Here is a 20,286-nt window from a genome sequence, read left to right on the forward strand (position 1 = left end):
GTTTTATTTGGAAAAGGGACGTCAGCCGACACATGCCACTGTTGCTGCTTCAAGCTCAGCCCCGATAAAGTGCTGAGCAATAACGGGACATATGTGCCCATTGTTCTAAGATTAACAATAACAGATGAAGGCAGACAAGAGTTTGGAAAATGTGCCTCAGTTCTCGCAGGCGAACCACAGGAGGCGACGGAATTATGACATAACAGATTATGATATTTGACTGAATCTGAACGGATCTACATGAAATTGGTCAAATTGATTGGATAGCGGAGCGCCGAATGAGGGTTATAAGGGAGGAAAGTGTCGAATGACTGTCAGAAGCTCCTTGCACGAGCAGGGGTCAATCAAGCTCTCTTTTATCTCAGGGAAATGAGACTATTACTATGATAGTAACTATGACGTGACAAAATACTGGAATAACATTAACAACACAACACAAAGATAAACAGAACACGTCAATGCAGCAACAATATATCTACTGTTTAATCAACTGCATCATCATGGACACATTATTTACATCATTAAGCTATTTTCCTATAGGTGTTCAGCCACGATTGTTCCTATTGGTTATTTGAAATATATCTTTGGTAACAATTAAATCATCACTGTTAAAGACAATCGTCACTTCGCCATGCGTCAAGTACAGATGAACAGCAATTTCATCAAGTTATAACCTGGGTTCGTTCTTCTTTTCGTTGTAATAATGTAGTGCATTCTTGATGCGATAGCTGTGGTGGGACAATTGTTGGGCATAAGCAGACTTGGGTATAACCCCGTCAGTGGGATATGATGGAAATACTGGGGCCTAAAGTCAATTTGCTTATGAGTTGACTTTGCCACAAATGGGCTGAGACTGGATTTACAACTACGGGTCGTTTTTTCTAAACTTCAATTCATAGTTGGCTGTCCGGGCGTTTAAGGGGAAAAAATGACTGAGAACACGGGGTTGGGCAAAATCTCTTGCTTTACCTGACGATAAAACATAATTTTTTTCATTGACCCATTCTCAAAATCAAACATTTGTCTGTATTACTTACACAGAAAAAAAACCCCTCTGTATTTGAGAAGGTTGACAATGTGGGGGTGGGGTGGTGGAGGGGGGGGGGGGTGGAGGGCGGTGCAAACAGCATATTTAACAACAAACTGGTACTGGTCAGGATCCAAAAGCTGGCATTAGTTATTCCACAGCGCTAAAAGGACTGTTATGGGCACATTTAAGCAGCATCTTGAGCAGGCATCTTATGCCTCTCCTTTTATGGGGTTTGCAGTGGTCAGTTGTTGGAGGTCTGTCCTGATTGAAAAGGGACATGTCAAAGGTGACGCTTCAACACTCAGAGAGCCAACAGCTGCCGTTTCAACAGATTAACCGGCGACTCTTTTTATTTGTACCTTTCGCCTGTTGAGCGTCTTGGAAGCGACTTAGTCACAAGGAAACACACATCTGTCAGTCGAGAGGACAAAAAACACAAGACCCGAACCAAGCCCCGATGTATTTTAGCGAATTAAATCTTATCATTGCACATTAAAGAACCCGTCCTTTAATAACAATCAGGCCAAATGTGCCATTTGAACATATATAAATAATACAGATTAAATATTGACAGTTTTCTATTCATGAAAGATCTCTCGAGAAACAGAACAGAATGTCAATGAGAATGAAGTGCTTCTGAAATTAAGATAAATTCATAATATTGAAAATGTTTTCAATTACTATTTCGCAGACTTTGATGTGTTGTACAGGATTTGTATGTTTCATTCTTGAATTCCTATGTTAAGAAAATAAACACAAGCAGGACTCCAGGTGCCGCCCAGTGTAAATAAGCCTCGAGTTGATGCATTAATAAGACATCGAATCGGCTGTTATCTTTAAACATTTTGAAATCGGTGTGTGGTAACGATGTGTTTAAATGCGGTTTGTTTTTGGAAGTATTTTCAACTGCCCATTGTTGTGACGGGAGGTATACACTGACATCAGATTCTGGCAACCATCCTGAAAATGATGCCTTTCCAATGCAAATACTTGCTTGATTTAAGTTAATAGATTTACAAAGCTCAGACCCAGATTGCAGTGTATGCGATGGTGGAAGTATTTATTTTAATGGAAATGGAGAGATAGACCTCTCGCTGGAAAGCAGAAGCCACCCCCTGCCCGAAAACTGCATCTGTTCATATTCTCATACTGGTCGATATTCTTCATTCACACTTACGTCTCTGCAGCTTGTAAATGGAAAATTAGACTCTTGTTGAGCTTCACTCAGGCGAATCTCATTCGTGTTAGAATGCGAGTTTGCCGCATATGTTTTGTGACCGAATTAAAATAGATAAAATAGTCGTGACCCGATGGTACTTCTTCCACTGCCAGGCGCCATCCCCAGCAGCCGGGTCGAATAGCACAGGAGGATTTTGTTTTCTCTAAAAAAGACACGTGATAATTAATTTAGAAGGGGATTAATTGGTGCAACCTCCCGCGTTATTAATAGGTAGCCACAGCATGAATTTGCATTGGAAATGAACAGGTCTTCCAATCTTGTTTCATCATGGATTTCACGACTGGAAAATCGTTGTCACTTCACACTTAATTGTAAAATTACAATATAAATATTAGCCATGTTGTCACTCTAAGGTTAAATCCCAAATTCACGTATTGATTTTTTTAAACAGGCACACTCGATGAATATCCAGTGCTCACCAGTGCTTTGAGATTTCATTCTTTATAATAAAGCTTTTCCAGACATACGTTATAATCTCTTTTTTAAAAAGCAAATCTGTTTGAAGCATGATTTATTAAAACCGTTCACGCGTATGTCCTACTAAACCGTGTTTGCTCACTATTTTGTAACTAGTAACAAGTGTTTCGCTTTCATTTTTGTCTTCACTTCAAGTCCACGGTGTCATCTGTAGATAGCAACTAAAATCAATGTGTAAGTAAGGAGCTGAAATTAACTTGTTTTAATTAGGCACCTTACTTGAGGGAGGAGCTGGGGCAAGTCATACATTAATTGCATTTTGGCCACTCGAAGCACTGGAGCATAAAGCCGGTTCCCATTGCCACTAACAATGCGGAAGGCCACTACAAGCAAGCCCAGGACAGAGCACTAACCCGTGGTTCGTGTTACACTTGGGGTCTCAGTATAAAAGGAGCGCAGAGGGTAAATGTCCAGGTAGTTCTGTTATTGACTGCACAGTAATAGTTCCCAAACATCACTAATGCAGACTGCGGCTCAACAGAAATTATTGCACTTGCTCATGTACATTATCTCTCCTTATTTCACATTTTATGAACAATTTGCAAAGCAAGCAGAGTTGTTCCCATTAAATATTTACACTCTAATGTCTTCTTGTTTCAAATTATTAATTAGGCGCCTTTGGTCATTTTAGGTTGAAATAGAGAGTCTGCAAGGCTTAAAATATGATTTCAAATTATTACAGCCTTCTATAATGCGAAAATTATTCGATGTCTTGCATGTCAGAGATTAACAGCTTCAAGGATCAATAATATGAAACTCGCGTATTGGAAGCCTGCAGATGACAGGGATTATTGATAGCAGGCATGTAAATTACTCCATACTGTAAAATAAATAAGAAAGTAAAGCCACAATCATCAGGATTAAAACTGGTAAATTGCTGTATATCAACAGCTACAACACAGGAAACATGGCAGTGAAATGCTTAGGATAACGAGTAATTGTAAATAGTAAGGATTTCAAGTGACCCAAATGCAATACGATCAATGCAAAGCGTTAAACAAAACAGTATTTCTTTGTGCTGTTTTAGCTAATTTTAACATCAACTTCCAGGGAGTCTCCATTACTAATATAGCCCCAATTTTAGAGAAACATATTATAGAGAAACACATTAGAAGTTTGAAGATCTAATTTCTTTTTTTAATTTCACTAAAATAAATAGTTTGCCGATATTAACCCAAGACCCTTATTTTCTAATATTTCTTTTCTACACCACACAACTTCACGTTGCTATTTGCTGGATATCCCTAAATTCTGTTGATAGAAAAAAATATTGTTGTTAATGCCAGTGTAAGCTAATCTACTAAATATATTTTGTGCCATTAGTTTAACTGTTTACTTGTTTTATCATTCAAGTCATATTTTTGTTCCAAAAATAAATAATCCATAAAACATTTTAGGAATTCAGTCATTATCAGTTTTCCCTGGCACTTGAATTAAAAGCAGATTTCATGACATCGACACATTTGTATTCGCTAAGAAGCAGAGTAATGTATTTTAAAATACAAAAAGGGCTATTATTGCTTATTTGAATTTTCAGGACATCATTTTCTCTTCTGATTATGGATTATTTTCATACCGAATGCAGTGTCTTTCTTGTTTTGCGACATTTGGGTTCAAAATTTAGTGACACAGAACTGAACTAATTTTTGGAAAGAATCAAACTTATGGAATAAGAAAAGTTTGAGGTCAAAATTTAAATGAGAGGTCTCGCTGCATTTTTGTTTTCCCAGAATAAACAATGTTGCTGCAATGATAACTTCCAAGTTACAGGCATTCGAAACAATTGTGGAACACTCTCCAACAGTTAAATCCGATTGGTATTCTAATTATTAGCATACTGCGAAAAGGAGGTCTTAATCTAGAATCCAAGGGAGAGGGCGGAAATTCCGACAGAATCGATTAAATGCCTCAAGTTCGCTGAATTTTGTTAAATTCCATAGTATGTGCAAATCTGTAAAAGCCATGAAATTATGATGTTTATGTAACGAAATTTGATTGGCAAAACAGGTAGCGGAATTTAAAATGCTGCGCAGTTATCAATTTTATACAGTAGAATTTGTATAACGATCCAAATAAGTAGAAGAGGGAAATATCTGGCGATTAAGAATGCATTTTGCTACTTTTTACTTATTTTTCAAAAGGGATACGCCAACGCAAGTTTAAACAGCAATTTTCCAAAAGTCTGATAACAAATATATTAAATGCCTGTCCCGCACTTAGCAATGGAGGAATGCTAAACTGGCCATGAGCTGATAATGCCCAGAAATGTGTCAATTGATAACGAGAGCTGAGGTTTACTTTACTTATATAACTTGCCCAGAAACAAAGAACTTTAATCCAACCTAGAAAACGATATTACAAAACCGTTCGCTACCTGATTACCGAAACCACAATGCCAACCTCGATAACCTTACTCATCCTTTGTTTAATTTTCTGAATCAAGCTGCACTGTCATCGAATCGAAAAGTAAATGAAACGCCAGTTGTCGGCAATAAGACAAAACGGGACGGGGGTTGGGAAAGTGACTTTGGAAATAATCATTTGAGGCGAGCACCCAGCGTTGATAATATGCAAATAAATAATCGCTGTGCGTCCACACCCGCTGTTGTTTTGACGACAATGGTGCAGAGTTTTCAAACCAAATCTGAGTGAAAGGTGCCCTGCAGAAAGGTTATGCATTCACACCTTGTACGGACAATTGGTATTGATGGCAAGTTACATCTGTGAGTAGTCAATTTCCGAATATTCAAAATGCGAAGGTGGGATTCTGGCACGTTCCAATGTCCGATATTAGTGTAGATATTTCCCTAATCAACCCTGTTCAGAAATGTCATTTACACACCTCTAGAGCAGGTGGGACTTGAACCTGGGCTTCCTGGCTGAGAGGTAGGGACACTACCACAGCACCATATGCCCTCCCTACCCCCCGACATTAGTGTATAATTAACCAGCAAATCAGTTTCAACAACTTGTGTATGTCTTTCAGAACGACCACTTCCATCATATGCACCATTTCAAAACAAGTTAAATGAGGCACATCAAGGTCAGGTACCACGAGTTACAAAACTGTAATTGACGAAACTGCCATAAATAACATGAATAAATAGCATGCGGAAATAATTAGTATTTTCTTCAAAGAGGGAGCGAATAAAAGGCTCGAGTGAATTAATCACTAATTACACATTCGAAATAAAAAGGATACAATTGTTTACAGAGAAATAAATTCTGACAGGCTCTACGTCAAATTGATACGTTTGATTGAGAAATTACTTTGAGTTCAAAGCATGAACTTTAGTTTCACCTTGCAGCTCAGCAGAGGTGCCACCAACACCAAGCTGGGAATGAATCACAATGATCTTTGGAACTTAACCAATTTCTGAAATTTGACAGTCGTTCTCAAATTGGATGGCATGAATTAATTTTAGCCACACAGCACGGATCAAAGAGTGGCGTCACTTTTGAAACATAGTTGTAGTAGCACGACTGAAGAGACAATAGAGACAAATGGAAGCAACTCTTAATATCATGTCCACCAATAGCTTACAAGTAAATAAACGCCTATGCTTAAGTAACACGATAGAAAAGCAAAACAGTCTGTAATACAATGCACATAGAACAGTGAGGGCGTGAACTTCGAGCATGGTACATTTAAAGAATCCAGTTCGGGTCAGTTAGATTTAACCTAGATCAATGAATGGCGTGTGTACACGTGTGTAGACTTAAACAGGAGAAGACCGAATAATACCATTGGGGGTGATGAGTGGAGGTGAGTGGTGTGGGGGGGGGGGGGGGGGGGGCAGTGAATAGCGTACACAATTAATTAACCCGCCCCTTTCTAAAAAAAAAGTGCAAGGCGGCTCGCCAAGAAACAATGTGACGTTGCAATTAGATGCCCCAAGCACTCAAAGGGTTACACAAAAGATGCGTGAGTAAGAGCGGTTACATAATGCCAAGATACAGCACGCATATATGCAGAGAGGTAATAACTGGGAGGCGTTTGCCCACTGGCTCCTTTACTGCAATACAGCCTTCACATGTTGTTGGTATCCAGCCTGCAGTTCACATTCCATTCCATGGTAATCACCCCTGCGGCCCTGCAAACTCAGGCTCATGGTTGCAAATAGAATGGAAAGTACAATAAATGGCGTCGTTATAATGGCTGGCGTTTTCTCTTTGCAATGGCCTTAGGTTGTAATGCCCCAACCAAGGTCTTGGTGAAGAAACTGTGTGTGTGCAAGTTTGCTTTTTAACGGGACAGCAGCTCACATTGGATTCCAGGTCAATCAAACTGTAACTATCCGTATAAACGCCTTTGCGGCTTTACCACACATAAATACTAAAGGATGTACAGCTATAGCAAAATCGAAAACTCATGCTCCTCAATCAATTAAAGGGATTAATATATTTCAGCGTGGCCCACAAGACAATTCAATGCTTTAGAAATTGGTTTAGTTCTAACAGACAAACTTGTAGTAATCCTTGGATATTATTTTTTGCTTGTAAATACAAGGCATTGTTACATCACGATAAAACAGAAAGTCGCGTCGAATTTTGGGGCTCGTCGGCATTTCTTGTCCTCAGGAATACAAACATGCAATCATTTGTTGCTTCACCTGTCTGGCTTTGTGCTCACCATTTGGTATTTCTCGATTAGAAACATCGACCTCCGCCATTTCAAAGTAGCACAATCGCTCTCGCCACATAATGAAAGAGACCTCGCATTTCTTTAGTGAGCATTTGACAGATCGGGAAAGTTTTGCTCCTGGCACTCAAACGGGAAGAGACTTTGGAACCCGCTCACAACCCCAACTGGCTGTATTTAATTCATGTTCAAGTCCATCAAACATTGAAGGCTTGTAAACGTTGTGTTATCTTTCGTTGCACTCATTATGCATTGAGTAAATAGCGCGAACATCAGAAACAAATGAACATCGAACTTTGACATTTATATAATCGTCACTAGTGACACGAGTTTGTCAATCGAGAGCTTCCCTTCCATTTATAAATCAAAATGTGTCCTTAAGCTCTACCTACAACAGCGGACATCAACCCTCGGGACTTCGACAAAAGCAGAAAAAAATAGTAATATTATTATTCCAAGAGAATTTGGCAAGTTGATTGAGGTGAGTGCCTGAAGAACTGTAAAACCATCGACATGGCTCAGGATTGTTAAAACATCTAGTTCTAAAGTCTAAACTCGGCATAAGCTTAATGAGTAAAATCACAATTAGTAAGAGAATTAGAGAGCTTACAAAAACCGCCCAGGTCTGAATGAAGGAACATAATAGTTTAACATCAGAAACCACATTTTGAACCGGACCGATTATTGACAACGTTATATAAATATCCTCGCTGTATAAATGTCCCCACGATTCTTCTATTCGATTAACTTACTGAATACATTGATTCCATATTGTAATATTAGACATAATGTTTATGACATGTGTTTCTATAGCTTCACAAAACAATGCCAGAGGCTCGTGTAAACTACCGAGGACATAACTTGTAGTTTGATATCTTTACGCTCATGAGTCTGGAGTTTAGGAAATTCGTTAAAGTGCGAAGATGTTGCATACACGCAAACTTCCAACAATCTCTAACAACTTGCTATTTTGATGCCGCTCAGCCGGGAATCAGAGGGAAGATTTAGAATTGCGTCGGAGAAATTCAAAGGTATTTAACTAAACAGGAATTCTGTCAGTTTGATATGCAGAAATAATCGTGTTCCGGTTACAGTCATACTCTCATCAGGTTTATATAGTTACAAAAAGAGCTTTCTGCAGAGTCGGGTTGCGAATCTCAGACGGTATCCTAACAGTTGCAAACTTAATAACATATTTATAATGCATGGTTTCAAGGGGAAAAAAGTTTCTTGTATCTCGAATAAAGGGGATGATTGTATTTTAATGAACAAGATACTGCCGAGACTGAACGTTGTATGTGATGACAGACAGTTCCAAAGGCATTGTAGATGATGTACAGCTCCCAAATTCTCGGAAAGAAATGAAATATTAAAAGCTGGGACCGAACACGTCACTTCCTGCTTTTAACCATTCAGAAAAAGTTTGCAAGATCTGCTTCTGCTGTCGCATGAGAACAGGGCGCAAAGTTGAATGAGTTATATCTTATTGTAACTTATCATAACTACTCCTGGGACAATGGACAGTCAACACCAACAGTCGACTCGTTCCTCGATGAACCGCACTTGCAACTGGCTTATTATGTTCTGTCCAAGAACAAAAGTTCCTCATTATAAAAACACCGAGAGAGAGTCAGGCTGGGTTGAGATTGTCTTTTCTCTCTCTCTCTCTCTCTCTGTCGCGCTGCAAATGTCACGTCCCTTTGGTGTGCGGTTTAGAGCTCCAGTCCAGTTCATACCAAAATATGTAATTCTCACATCGATACTCTTCCTCCTGTAATAGCAGCACACTTCCCCCCGCCCCACCCCGAGGCCAGGCCAGGCCGGATGTTGACAGATATTTCGCCAAGATTAAGTCTCCTTGACTGTCCCCCCCCCCCCCCCCGGCCTGATGGTGCGGATCTCCGCGACATTGACTCGCGTGTATACTCCAAGCAAACCTCCCCCCCCCCCCCACCCCCGGCGGGGACTGCCACAGTCATGGGGTCATTGCTGGTGGCCGTTGATAACCGTGTTTCCAATTTCTGCCCTGAGCAGTGGATTCAGACATACTTACCGAAATCCAGGCAAACCCGAAAACCCCCATTATTGTGCAGCTTTTTGGTTTTGTTTAGTTGCATTTTATAAACATCCCGCGGGCAAGTCTTGGTACGGGCCCCAAGTCAAATACATCTTTTCAACTGGGAAAACGAACTGCTGCATCCTCTTTTTTTTTGTATGTGTGCGTCTGTTTCAACTCTCTCGTGGATCTGGGACCAGGAAAGTTTCACAGCGGCTGCTCCAGGAATCGCCTGCAGAATCAGTCGGAGAGTGTTGGATCAGTTGGGTCTCCGGGTCGGGGTCATCTTCAGTCTCCCTCCAACTCTTGCCCCCCCCCCCACCCTCCCTCACCATTCCCCCTCTCTCCAATTCCCCCCCCCCTCCCCTTTAGTCCATCCTTGGGGGCAAAGAAAAATCAAACCCCACAAACAAGCAGCCGCTCCCACTCCAGCCCTCACCTCCAACCCCAGCCCCTCTCCGTCTCGCTTCTCCCGAAACCCCTCGCTGGAAAATAACAAACATACCAAAACAGCAGACGTGCAAAATAAACACAAGTACTATGAAGGGATCTGATCGGGAGGCGGTGCAGCATCGGTGGCTAACTGCGCCCTAGGCAGCTCGTTTCAGAGCTGGATTGTCTCGCATTTGGAGAATGCTACTTGCATTTCAATGACCCCCGGCTTGTTATGTATCTCCGTGTCTATGAAAGGGAATCATTATGCAAATAGTTTCAGTTACAATCGAAGGCTTCGATCTGAGGCAGCCCGCTAACGGAAGTTGATGTCAGCTATCTCCGTATTAGTCAAGGGATGGCTAGCCAGTGATGGAGGGGTTTAAATTCTTGTTAATTAACAAAGAAGGAATGAAAAAACACACACACACACACACACTGAAAGCTTGTGGCCTCTCGGCCTCAGTATAAGCTTCATCACCAGGATTTGCTGGGCTCTAATAAGTATTTTGTGTGAGGGGGGAGCAGGGAGGCAAAAGCCAAGCATTTGAGCTCCAGTGTAGATGACAGGTCTCCCCTCCCCCTCCCCCCCCCCCAGCCTCCAAATCCAAGTGTTTACTAACCAATACATATAATAGCTAAAACCAAGCGCCTCTACTTTGCTGAGTTTTGCTGGTTTAGCGTGGGTAATTACTGATACACTGCTGCCATGCGTCAGTGGTACCTGACCAACCTCAAATTACTCCAAGCCGGGAAGACAGAGACGGGTTTGATTGTCATAACGCACAGCCGACTGCTTATAGGTTAAAATTCCTCCTTTCTGACCCTTCTCTGAGAACCATATATGAAAGCAGCGGGTTTGGGGACCATGTATAAGGGCCGTGAGTGTTTTAAGGATACGAGGGTTCTCATCATTAACGGTGACTGGGATTTGCCTACGACATGGAAACGAAGGCTTGAGATCGGCTGTCTCTCTGGATGTCAGCCTAGGCTGGTTGTTGCTGGGAGGGGGCAGAGGAGCAAGAGGATGGTCTATTGATCCGCCACCTTCTCTAAAATCCCATTTGCGCAGGTCCTCAGATCATTAGTAGCCAAGCGATGCTTTCCCGGACGCTCGCGGAGATGGCCAGTGTTTCATTGAGCGGGTTTGGTGTTAAACACAGCGTGAGAAAGCAACCATTTTTTTTAAAAAAATGGAACTTTCAGATCCCGAAAAAGAAAGCGCGGTGCGGCTATTAATCTTTGATTTTCCCTGCCCTGTGAAAAATCAAATTGTGGTGAAATTGCGATCATGTTTGCAACCGGCATTTCAAACCAGCATTCAATCCAAACGAGCAATTGTCAGTGAGGATTCTGTCTCTCCCAAAGCTTCAGAGTTTTGCATATTTCCCAGTGCATTATTACAAACTGCAGGGTTTGCTCTGTAATCTTACTGACTGAGTAGTAGGTTTTCATAGACAATAACAGAGCGTTGTCCCACCTAAGTTATCACGAGAACTCCCAAGACCCCTTTTGTGCCCATTTTATTCATACGGATCATATTGAGCACACAGCCCTAGACAGTGGGCGATTTGGTTAATTGGATTTGGACTACAACACCACACCTTGCTTCATTTTCATTTCAAATGATAATCTTGAAATCTAGTCCACTTGGAATTTAAGACAGAGCCATTGATTGAGGATTGCAGTGGTTTGGAAAACAATTCTCAGTGTTTTGCACTCTCTGACGATCTGAGCTGCAGCCTTGCTTAGTTCCAGCTTAGGGCAGGCCTCTAAGCTGACCATCTGTCATTCAATTAAGGTTTCGAGGCAGCTGATCTGTAACCAGGAGGGTCAGCGACCCCTGGACAAACCCAACGGTGCTAGAGAAAGGCGCTGAAGTTCAAATGTTAAACATCCGGCGCGTTCACAGAAGTTGGGATAGCTCAAGAAATTTGCCTATGTAAAGCTCGAATGGACTACCCCGGTGTAGGCATCACCCAGTCTGGGACTTAAAAAGATGTCGATTTAGTTACACCACCTTATCCTTTTTTGGGGGAATCACCAGCACTTTTGAGTAAACAAGAGATCACAGAAACTGGACCCACCCCGTTGCCAATGTCACGTTGAAAGTTAATTCAGCTCTTTTTGCAGACGGGACTGGATTTGAGCAACAGCCGCTGTCCCCTTCCCCAGCTACCCATTCTTTTGTAAATTAGACGAAAATTAATTGAAAGAGGTGGTGGGCCGCTCGAACAGTTTAAAAAAACACAACTGGAAGACGGAAAGACAGAATCTTGGCCAATTAATGAAACTGACCTGAAATTGACTCATCGATTTGTCAGTAAACTGCAGAATTTACTGCCACATCACTACAATCAACTCCTCCCTCTCTCTCCCCCCCCCCCCCCATTTCCAGCTATGATTGAATCCTCGAATTTTTTCAGTCGGTAAAACCTGAACAGTCACACCCATCTCAGAATGTGGACCATCACCATGAATATCGGGCATGTTATTGCAATCAACAACTTGATGCGTGGCTGATTAAACCTTAAGCGTGTGGAGGGTGGTAGCCTAACAGAAAGAAAACATTTCACCAGTTCTCAAAGTGCAACCTAAACTTGAGAAACATAGGACTAAGGAGTTACCTAAAGCTTCCAGTGTAAGTACCACTACAAATGGGAGCTTTCACTATACCGATTTACCCACTATAAATATTAAACCAGAGCCCTCATTGGCGAAGGTACGATTGGGCTGCTTTCTAAACACGTGCAATCTACCACCAGAGTTTCATCCACATCTGCGGATTTGTAGGAATGGTTTCTTCGAGCTTGATTTGCTCTGTATTGCGCCCAGATTGGGCTAACAGAAATACAGCGGCTGGAGAGTGGGAAGCTGCTGGAAACAACGTAATTTCCACACCCGATCAATTGGCCTCGAATTTCCCCCTTTTAATCATCATTTTACTTTTGGAATACAAGAAAGGAAACTCCCTTTTTAGCATTACTCCGTACTTCAAGTGCTGAAGCACATAACTGTTCGGGGTATTTGTCGTTTATTATTTTGCGCTTAGTAGCTCCTGAAGATATTGAAAAATCAGCAGAAAATATTTCAGGTCACGTGGAGGGTCCCAGCTTGCTCCTTTGTCATAAAATCCATCCTGATTTAATCGTTTTTCACATCCAATTCTCAGCTTTGCTAGATTAGGCTCATTTTAAGCACCTTTGCGTTCCAACTTCTAAGCTGCTTCGCAGTTCTCAGAACCATTTCAGTGACTGGGCCAGGATCAGGATTGAATGCCTCAGATCACTTAAAATTTGGGGTTACTTATGGCACAATGGTCGTGCCTCTACCAGCCAGGAGGTTCTGGTTCAAGTCCCACCTGCTCCAGGCGTGTCTAGTAACATCTCTGAACAGGTTGATACAGAAAATACAAACCCAGCTCTCGTTGATATTGTTTCAAACACAAACGATAAAACTCCACAGATCACAGTTAGGTGCACTTTTATTGGAATAAACAAGAAACCGAAGTGTAACGTCTAAACATTCCAGCAACAATTTCTACAGGAAGGTAATACCCTCATTTTTTTAAAAAAATTCACAGTTCTTAAAATTCCTAAAGCAAAATAACCTTGTCGCTTTTAGAAAAATAATAAGTATGGTACTTGATAATGAGAAATCATATGTGTACCCTCGAGAAACACCATCTCATCCCAATTAGACTTGAAGAAGCAAAGATTACAAGCTTCTTTTGAGAGGAGTCAGATATTTCAGTTTCACCTGCTCTGTTCCCTCTCTCATTGTAAGTTATTTGATCTAGCACAGGGACAGAGGCAAGATAATTTTAGTTTGTCATTGAGCTAATGAAAATAAAATAAGCACTCTGATTCAATGGCACTAGTTTGAGTAATCTAATAACTAATTTATAAAAGCCACATTAGTGCCTTTCCATACTATTTATATGGTTTTATTCAATTCATCGGATAATTCATTCTTTTAGGGAAACTGCAACCTAAATCAGTATTTCAAATTATTTCAGTTAAAAAATGCACATTTAATGCTCAAAACATTAAAATTAGTGACACTGCCTGTGTAACAATACATAATTTCTCCAAATTGAAATGTGACCAGCATTAATTTAAGGAGGTAACAGCTTTGACTAAATTCTGTGGCTGACACTAAGTACACAGTATATACACCTTAGGTTGGAGAACAATGCTTGGTTTACAGTGCTGCAGGAATGCATAATGTTGGATCCGGATTACAGTTCCCTTGGAGGAAATCTCTGGTGCTATCCAAATCAAGGCTTGTTTTCATATTTTTATGTTTGCATGGATGGAACTGCTAGCTCTCTGCTAGTACTGATAATAGTAAAATGTGAACTTTAACTGTATGCCAAGGAACCTTGTTAAAAACAAATCTTCAAACGTTTTGCAGTTGTACTTCAAAAGGTATGAAGCAAATTATAGGATTGTTAAAAATCAAAACAATTTATAACCATATTTTCCATTATGTTTTAATATACACAAAACCAACAAATAAGGAGCACTTTTAACTGTACATGGTGCTGAACGTAATGATTATTTTGCATTTTATTTCAGTGTTGCTAATTAAGGGTAAAGACACCAAAGTTGGAACTGATTTTGCTGTTATTTTACGACACCAAGTGTCCATTTCTTTTATGGGGTTAATGGCCAGATAAATGTTGCAACTACAAATGACAACTATAATAAGACTTTACTGTAGTTAAAGGAACATAATAGAATAAATGTTTCATTTTGAATGAAGGAGTTCCTCCTAATTATATCCACTTATTCTAAGTGTGGATATTGCTTCCCTGCAGAGCAATGAGACCTATCTTCTTCCTTCCTTGTGGAAGGTGCCATATTGAAAATCTTTCAGCACAAAATCGAGACAGAAAGATTTAAGGTTTCAGTTTTTTAAAAAAATAACGATTCTGTAATTAACCACAAGATTGGTTAAAACATTTGCAACAAAAACAAAATGTCAAAATCATTTAATTCAAACAAAATATGTTGAAACTGTCAAAGACCCCACTGATTTCAGCACTGGCTCTTCTGATACCATGCAGACTGAAACATAGTTTTATTGAAACTATTCTAATATTTCAAAACAATTTTCACTATTGCTTTAAAGCACAAGCTGAAAAAGGTAATTAGCTACATACTATGCAAAAAAATTGTGAACCTGCAGTTTAATATATAGACCATTGTATAGAGCATCTATATTATTATAGAACATTACCTGTGATGCAATATAACCACATCTTGAGCAGTTTACCTGTAGTTTAAAGGCCTGTTAGGTAAAATACATATGGTGTGTAAATTCTGTAAAATGGGAACAAATGCTGGAGAAATTAATATATATGGACAGGATATAAAAATCTCAAATATAACTCAAGGCATAGAAAGGAATAGGGAATGTAAAAATAACATATTCCTTCATATATAAATGTAGTCCATTGAAAATCTAGCCAGACGATTCATAATTTAACAACTGTCTGATGTCAATAATTAGACTCATTAGCAGTACATACCTCAGACCTATCTTTGGGCTTCTTTTACATTTTTAAACTTAATTACAATTTTCCATTTTGAGAATGAAGTAAAAAAGCAAAGAATGAATAACTGGATATACTGAAAGTGCATATACATGTTTCTTCTCAGGTTTCCATTTAATGTGTGCATCGACATTCAAAGCTTTCAGAAATGATTTATCAAGTTTATTTTAGAGTGCATGTTATTGATAATGTGTGTCCATTCAAACCGGCCTACAGATTTCACTGCAAAAAGTAGCAAATACAACATATACAATTACATTTACCTCTTCAGGCTTGACAGCAATAACTTATCTTCTCTGTTGCAACTATGTTTGTGCAAAGTTGACTTGATATGTTATAGTCCATTTTATTGCATTTAATATCTGAACATATTTCGTTACAGACTGTAGGCATTCTGGTTGTCACTGTCGTACTACAATGGTAACCTGAGGTGACTGAAGCTTTCAATGTTGTGGAAACTGATTTATTCATCAATTAATGGTTTTAAAAAAAACACTCAAAAAGGTGCAGCAAATTCACACTGGTAGGTAGAACTTAAAATGTACACATTCTCTTTGAAATTTATTTTCAGCTCAGTGATGCAGAAGGCAAAGTTTATTTTGAATGCAAAATTCAACATTTTTGCATTTAACTATACCACACAACACTAGTGGATATTAGCACCCAGTCCTCTATGCCTTTTTATTGCTGTTCCTTCACTATCACTGGGTCAAATTCGTGGAACTTCCTTCCTAACCACACAATGGGTGTATCTACATATGAAGTGGTTCAAGAAGGCAGTTCAATACCACATTCTCAACAGCAAGCACGGATGAGCAATAAATACAGGTCTAGCCCCATTCCATGTGTGAATATACAAAACAAAATGTGCAATGGGCTTTATATATTTTGAGTTGAATAACATAAAATAATTCATTGTAAAACATGTACAGGTAGTACAGTGTTACTGAGTATGACACGCAGAATTACTAGTGAATATTAATTGGAGTTTTGCCATTAAGGTGCCTTTATAAAAACAATTAAAAGGATTATTAACAAGTTTGACATTGTTGATATATTTTAAATGATGAGTATGTATGACAGTTGAAACGGGGCATCTTGGATAAATGATTCAATTTAACTGGAAAACTAAATTTGTTTTCACAGAGTTAAAGGGAGAGTACGATTAATTAAGGAAGATATCAATTCAGCTCCTTTATACTGTCAAAATCAATAAATGGTTAAATCCAGTGTCTACAATTAAAAGGATAGAAAATGATTAGATGTTTATTGAAGTTAATAATCATTTTGAAAAGGGGCTTGATTTCCAAATAAACTGACCTAGTACAAAAAAAAGGTTTTCAAAAGCAATAAATGAATAGATTCTTACACTTACATTTTGTAATCATTATTTCAATCAATTTGGCAAAGTTATTTTCAATTGTGACCACAATTGAATAATTGTAAGTTATTCAATTACTGTTCAACTCATGTAAATGATCATAAAAGTTTTGAATGGTAAAACTTATATGATCTACTAGAAAATCAATCATACCTTATATTAAGGCTATTAGCAAATTGAAATCAGGTTTGAACTGAACAATCTGTTCAACACATAAGATTTGCAAATGTCTACAAGAAAAATCAATGCTTTATTGCTGGATGAAATAAATCAGCAGTACAAACCATATGATAAAAACAAAGGACTTCAAGAAAATCATGCTGAAAACACGGGCCTGTATGTGCACAAGTCTAACGTACATATTGTATATTTGCTCCTATCAAGTGTTCTGCTATTTCCTGTAGTATAGCATTCTTTCTTGTTGTTTCTTTGACAAGTTCTGCTGACATTCTGATCAATCTACCAATTTCAATTTCATCCAGTGAATTATTTTCCTTTGTTAGTTTATTCCCCCAGTTTTACAGATTTAGTGAGTAAAAGGAAAGGCTTTTTACAATGTCCTACCTTTGGGTAACTGATTTTCAAATGGACAATCGTCATTACAGCAGTCAATTCTTCATGGGTTTTACTCAATTTGCAAAATATGTCTCACTCTCTTTGTTGATTAGTCAGGAATCATTACAATGATTTATGTCTGATTCCAAACCTTTTTTATTCTTTGCACAAAATGGGCACAAGATGATGTCCTAAAGACTAAAAATTTATGATTTGCAATCTTGAAGAAAGATTTGAATGATTTATTTAAATTTAAACAAACTTTAATTTACATAATACAGATATAATTGACTACTTTCTATGAAATGTGTTGATATAATATTTGCTTCTGGAACTGGAAGATCGCTGGTCACTAATGTCCCAATTGGACTGCATCGCAGAGTGCAGTATTAGGATTATATGCATGGGCCGTCATGTTACCTGACTGCACCAGTCCTGATGAGATGATTGCAGTTCCATGGATATGTCATTAAGTTCCTCAGTTAGTCTTTGCTCACAGACATCAATTTGCTAATGAAATATATACTAAAAACTGCATCTAACACTGGTCTGAATCTATCATAGTCAAGTGGCACACTGAAATATGTGCTATTAAAATATTGACCTGATATCTATTTGACCTGAGCATCCATGACAAGTCTTTATTTTACCTAAACAAGCAAAACAGCTATATCTTATAGTCTTAAAAGGCTACACATAGCTGTAAACAGAAACATTTTAAGCACAGAATCATATATTGTGGATTACATGGTTTAATGTTCCTATCTATCTTAAACAATCTTCAACTTATCATTTTTTTTGCAATTGCAGATCCATTAATGATTGAAAAGAGGAATTCTCATTCATTTGCCTCATCAAAAACAAAAAGGAACATAAAATTTTGCTGATACTTACAGACTGATACAGTCTGAAAAATGGAAGCAGTTGATACAAGAGTTGGCCATTCAGCCTTTTGATTGGTTGACCATTCAACTAGATCATGACTACTCTGTAAATAAATTCAATTTATCCCAGTTTGTGTAATATCTCCTGACACTATTACTCAAAAAAACCCTCTCAGTCTCAGTCTTGCAAATGTCAGTTGTCCTGCATTTCACAGTATTTTGGGTGGGTTGGCAGGACAATGGGCGAGAGACAGAGAAAAAAAGAGTTCAGATTTTCATTACCTTTTGTCTGAAAGGTGTTTCTTGATCTTGCTTGCAGGGATGAGGTCAGTCTATTTAGCTCCCAAGATTTTTCTGCCCTTCAATTAAATCTTGGCTGAACTGCAACCTACCTCCACAATCCTAACTTTGTCCATTACTCTAAACACCTTGCTAAAAGTTTCAGATTTACCAATGACCAAGCATTTTCTTGTGTTTGTTCATGGGATTGGAGTGTGGCTGGCTAGGTCAACATTTACTTCCCATCTCACACTGCCCAGAAGCAAGTTCAGAATCAACCCATTGCTTTGGCTCTGAAGTGGCATGTAGGCCAGACAGGATATGAATAGTAGATTTCCTACCATAAGAAGGATATTAATGAGCCAAGTTTATTAAAAAAAAACAATCGCACTAAAAACTTACTTTTTATTCCAAATTTTTATTGAATTCAAGTTTCACCATCTGCCATGGTGAGATTCAAATGCATATCCCCAGAACATTAGCCTGGGATTCTGGATTAGTAGGCCATTTTAGTTACATTATCATGACATCAATATCTCCTCTTTGCTGAAGGGAGCTCCAAATTTCTACTGCTGTTTCTGTACAGACACATTTCAGCTTTGCAAAAGGCGTTAGAATAAAACAGAATGATTAAAATTAACATGTCAATGCAATCTGAAAAGACAATGTTCAACGTGTAACTTTCTTATAGCGCCTTTTTGTTAGAGAATTATTTTTGAATTATGTTTACATGGGATAGATCACAATGTACTTTTAATTTTATTTTATTAAATGCTACTCAATGCAATAGTGAAGGGCTCTTGCATGGGCTAGAAACCTCATGTAAATGAAAGTCAGGTAAACGTGTTTCATGGATATAAATGTTATCATCCTATCTTCTTTCTCATACTGGGACAAGCGTGTGATGCAATATCTTGTTCTACAGTTGTCACTTCCACCACTGAAATGATACAGGATGGGATGGAAATGATGCACTGAATTGATGTCAAACATTCAGAATTACTGGGGAACAAGTTTATCTACAGTACTTCCTCAATAGCACAGTCCATCTTTCACAAGTCAACACAACCAAATTAATACTCCATTTTCAGTTTGAATTATAACATTGTCTCCTCTAGCACATGTTAGAGAAGTACTTCTACTGATTTCCCATTCAGTAAGATTGTAAATCGCCTTGACATGAATAACTACTTTTATATTTGGTCAATAAAAAAAAGCTATGAACCTGGATTCATTAATTCAATGTATCAGTGTTAATATTAGCAAATGTACACTTGTTTAAATACAGCAGCAGTTTGTATTTACATGATAAGATCCTACAGTAAATGATTAAACAAAATAACAAATAGATTTACAGAGAACAATAAAAGAAACTCAAGGACTTGGAGCATCAAATTCACGTAGAATGTTTTAGCTGATTGTTTATTCTTCTGCCACTCCTATTGTAAATGAGTTTATTCATTACAGCAGGGTTTTGGTTTCTATTACTTATAGTTGCCAGGTTGTAAAGTGTATTTGCTTGAATGCAACAGTAATTGATACATAATACACACCACTTTCCAAGATGTAACACTGACTGAGGAGCTGCAGTTTCCTGGTAACCTAGAAAATTCCTGTTGATATTTTAAACCGATGTGCTATTGACGAGCAGGATGATGCATATATAGATTTTCTTATCTAATTTCAGGCAGGGGAATCAAAGTCACTAAAAAAAAAGTTGCATTTGTATTTCCCTATACCAAAACAGACA

At 38.6% G+C, this 20,286-nt stretch overlaps 2 long non-coding RNA genes across 2 annotated transcripts; one reads left to right on the forward strand and one right to left on the reverse strand.

The window, feature by feature from the left end:
• Positions 1–461: 461 nt before the first annotated feature.
• Positions 462–7,507, reverse strand: LOC148138634 (uncharacterized). The gene is made up of 2 exons (XR_015753729.1): positions 7,381–7,507; positions 462–2,412 (listed from the first exon to the last, which is right to left on the reverse strand). It is a non-coding gene; the product is annotated as an uncharacterized LOC148138634 (long non-coding RNA).
• LOC122540992 (uncharacterized) lies at positions 7,492–19,766 on the forward strand. Its single transcript, XR_006309483.2, has 3 exons — positions 7,492–7,870; positions 15,820–15,960; positions 18,184–19,766. It is a non-coding gene; the product is annotated as an uncharacterized LOC122540992 (long non-coding RNA).
• Positions 19,767–20,286: the final 520 nt, after the last annotated feature.

Source organism: Chiloscyllium plagiosum, unplaced genomic scaffold (genome assembly GCF_037043375.1).
Source record: "Chiloscyllium plagiosum isolate Xiang-an unplaced genomic scaffold, Cpla_swu_hap1 HiC_scaffold_39, whole genome shotgun sequence".
In the NCBI taxonomy this organism is placed as follows: domain Eukaryota; kingdom Metazoa; phylum Chordata; class Chondrichthyes; order Orectolobiformes; family Hemiscylliidae; genus Chiloscyllium; species Chiloscyllium plagiosum.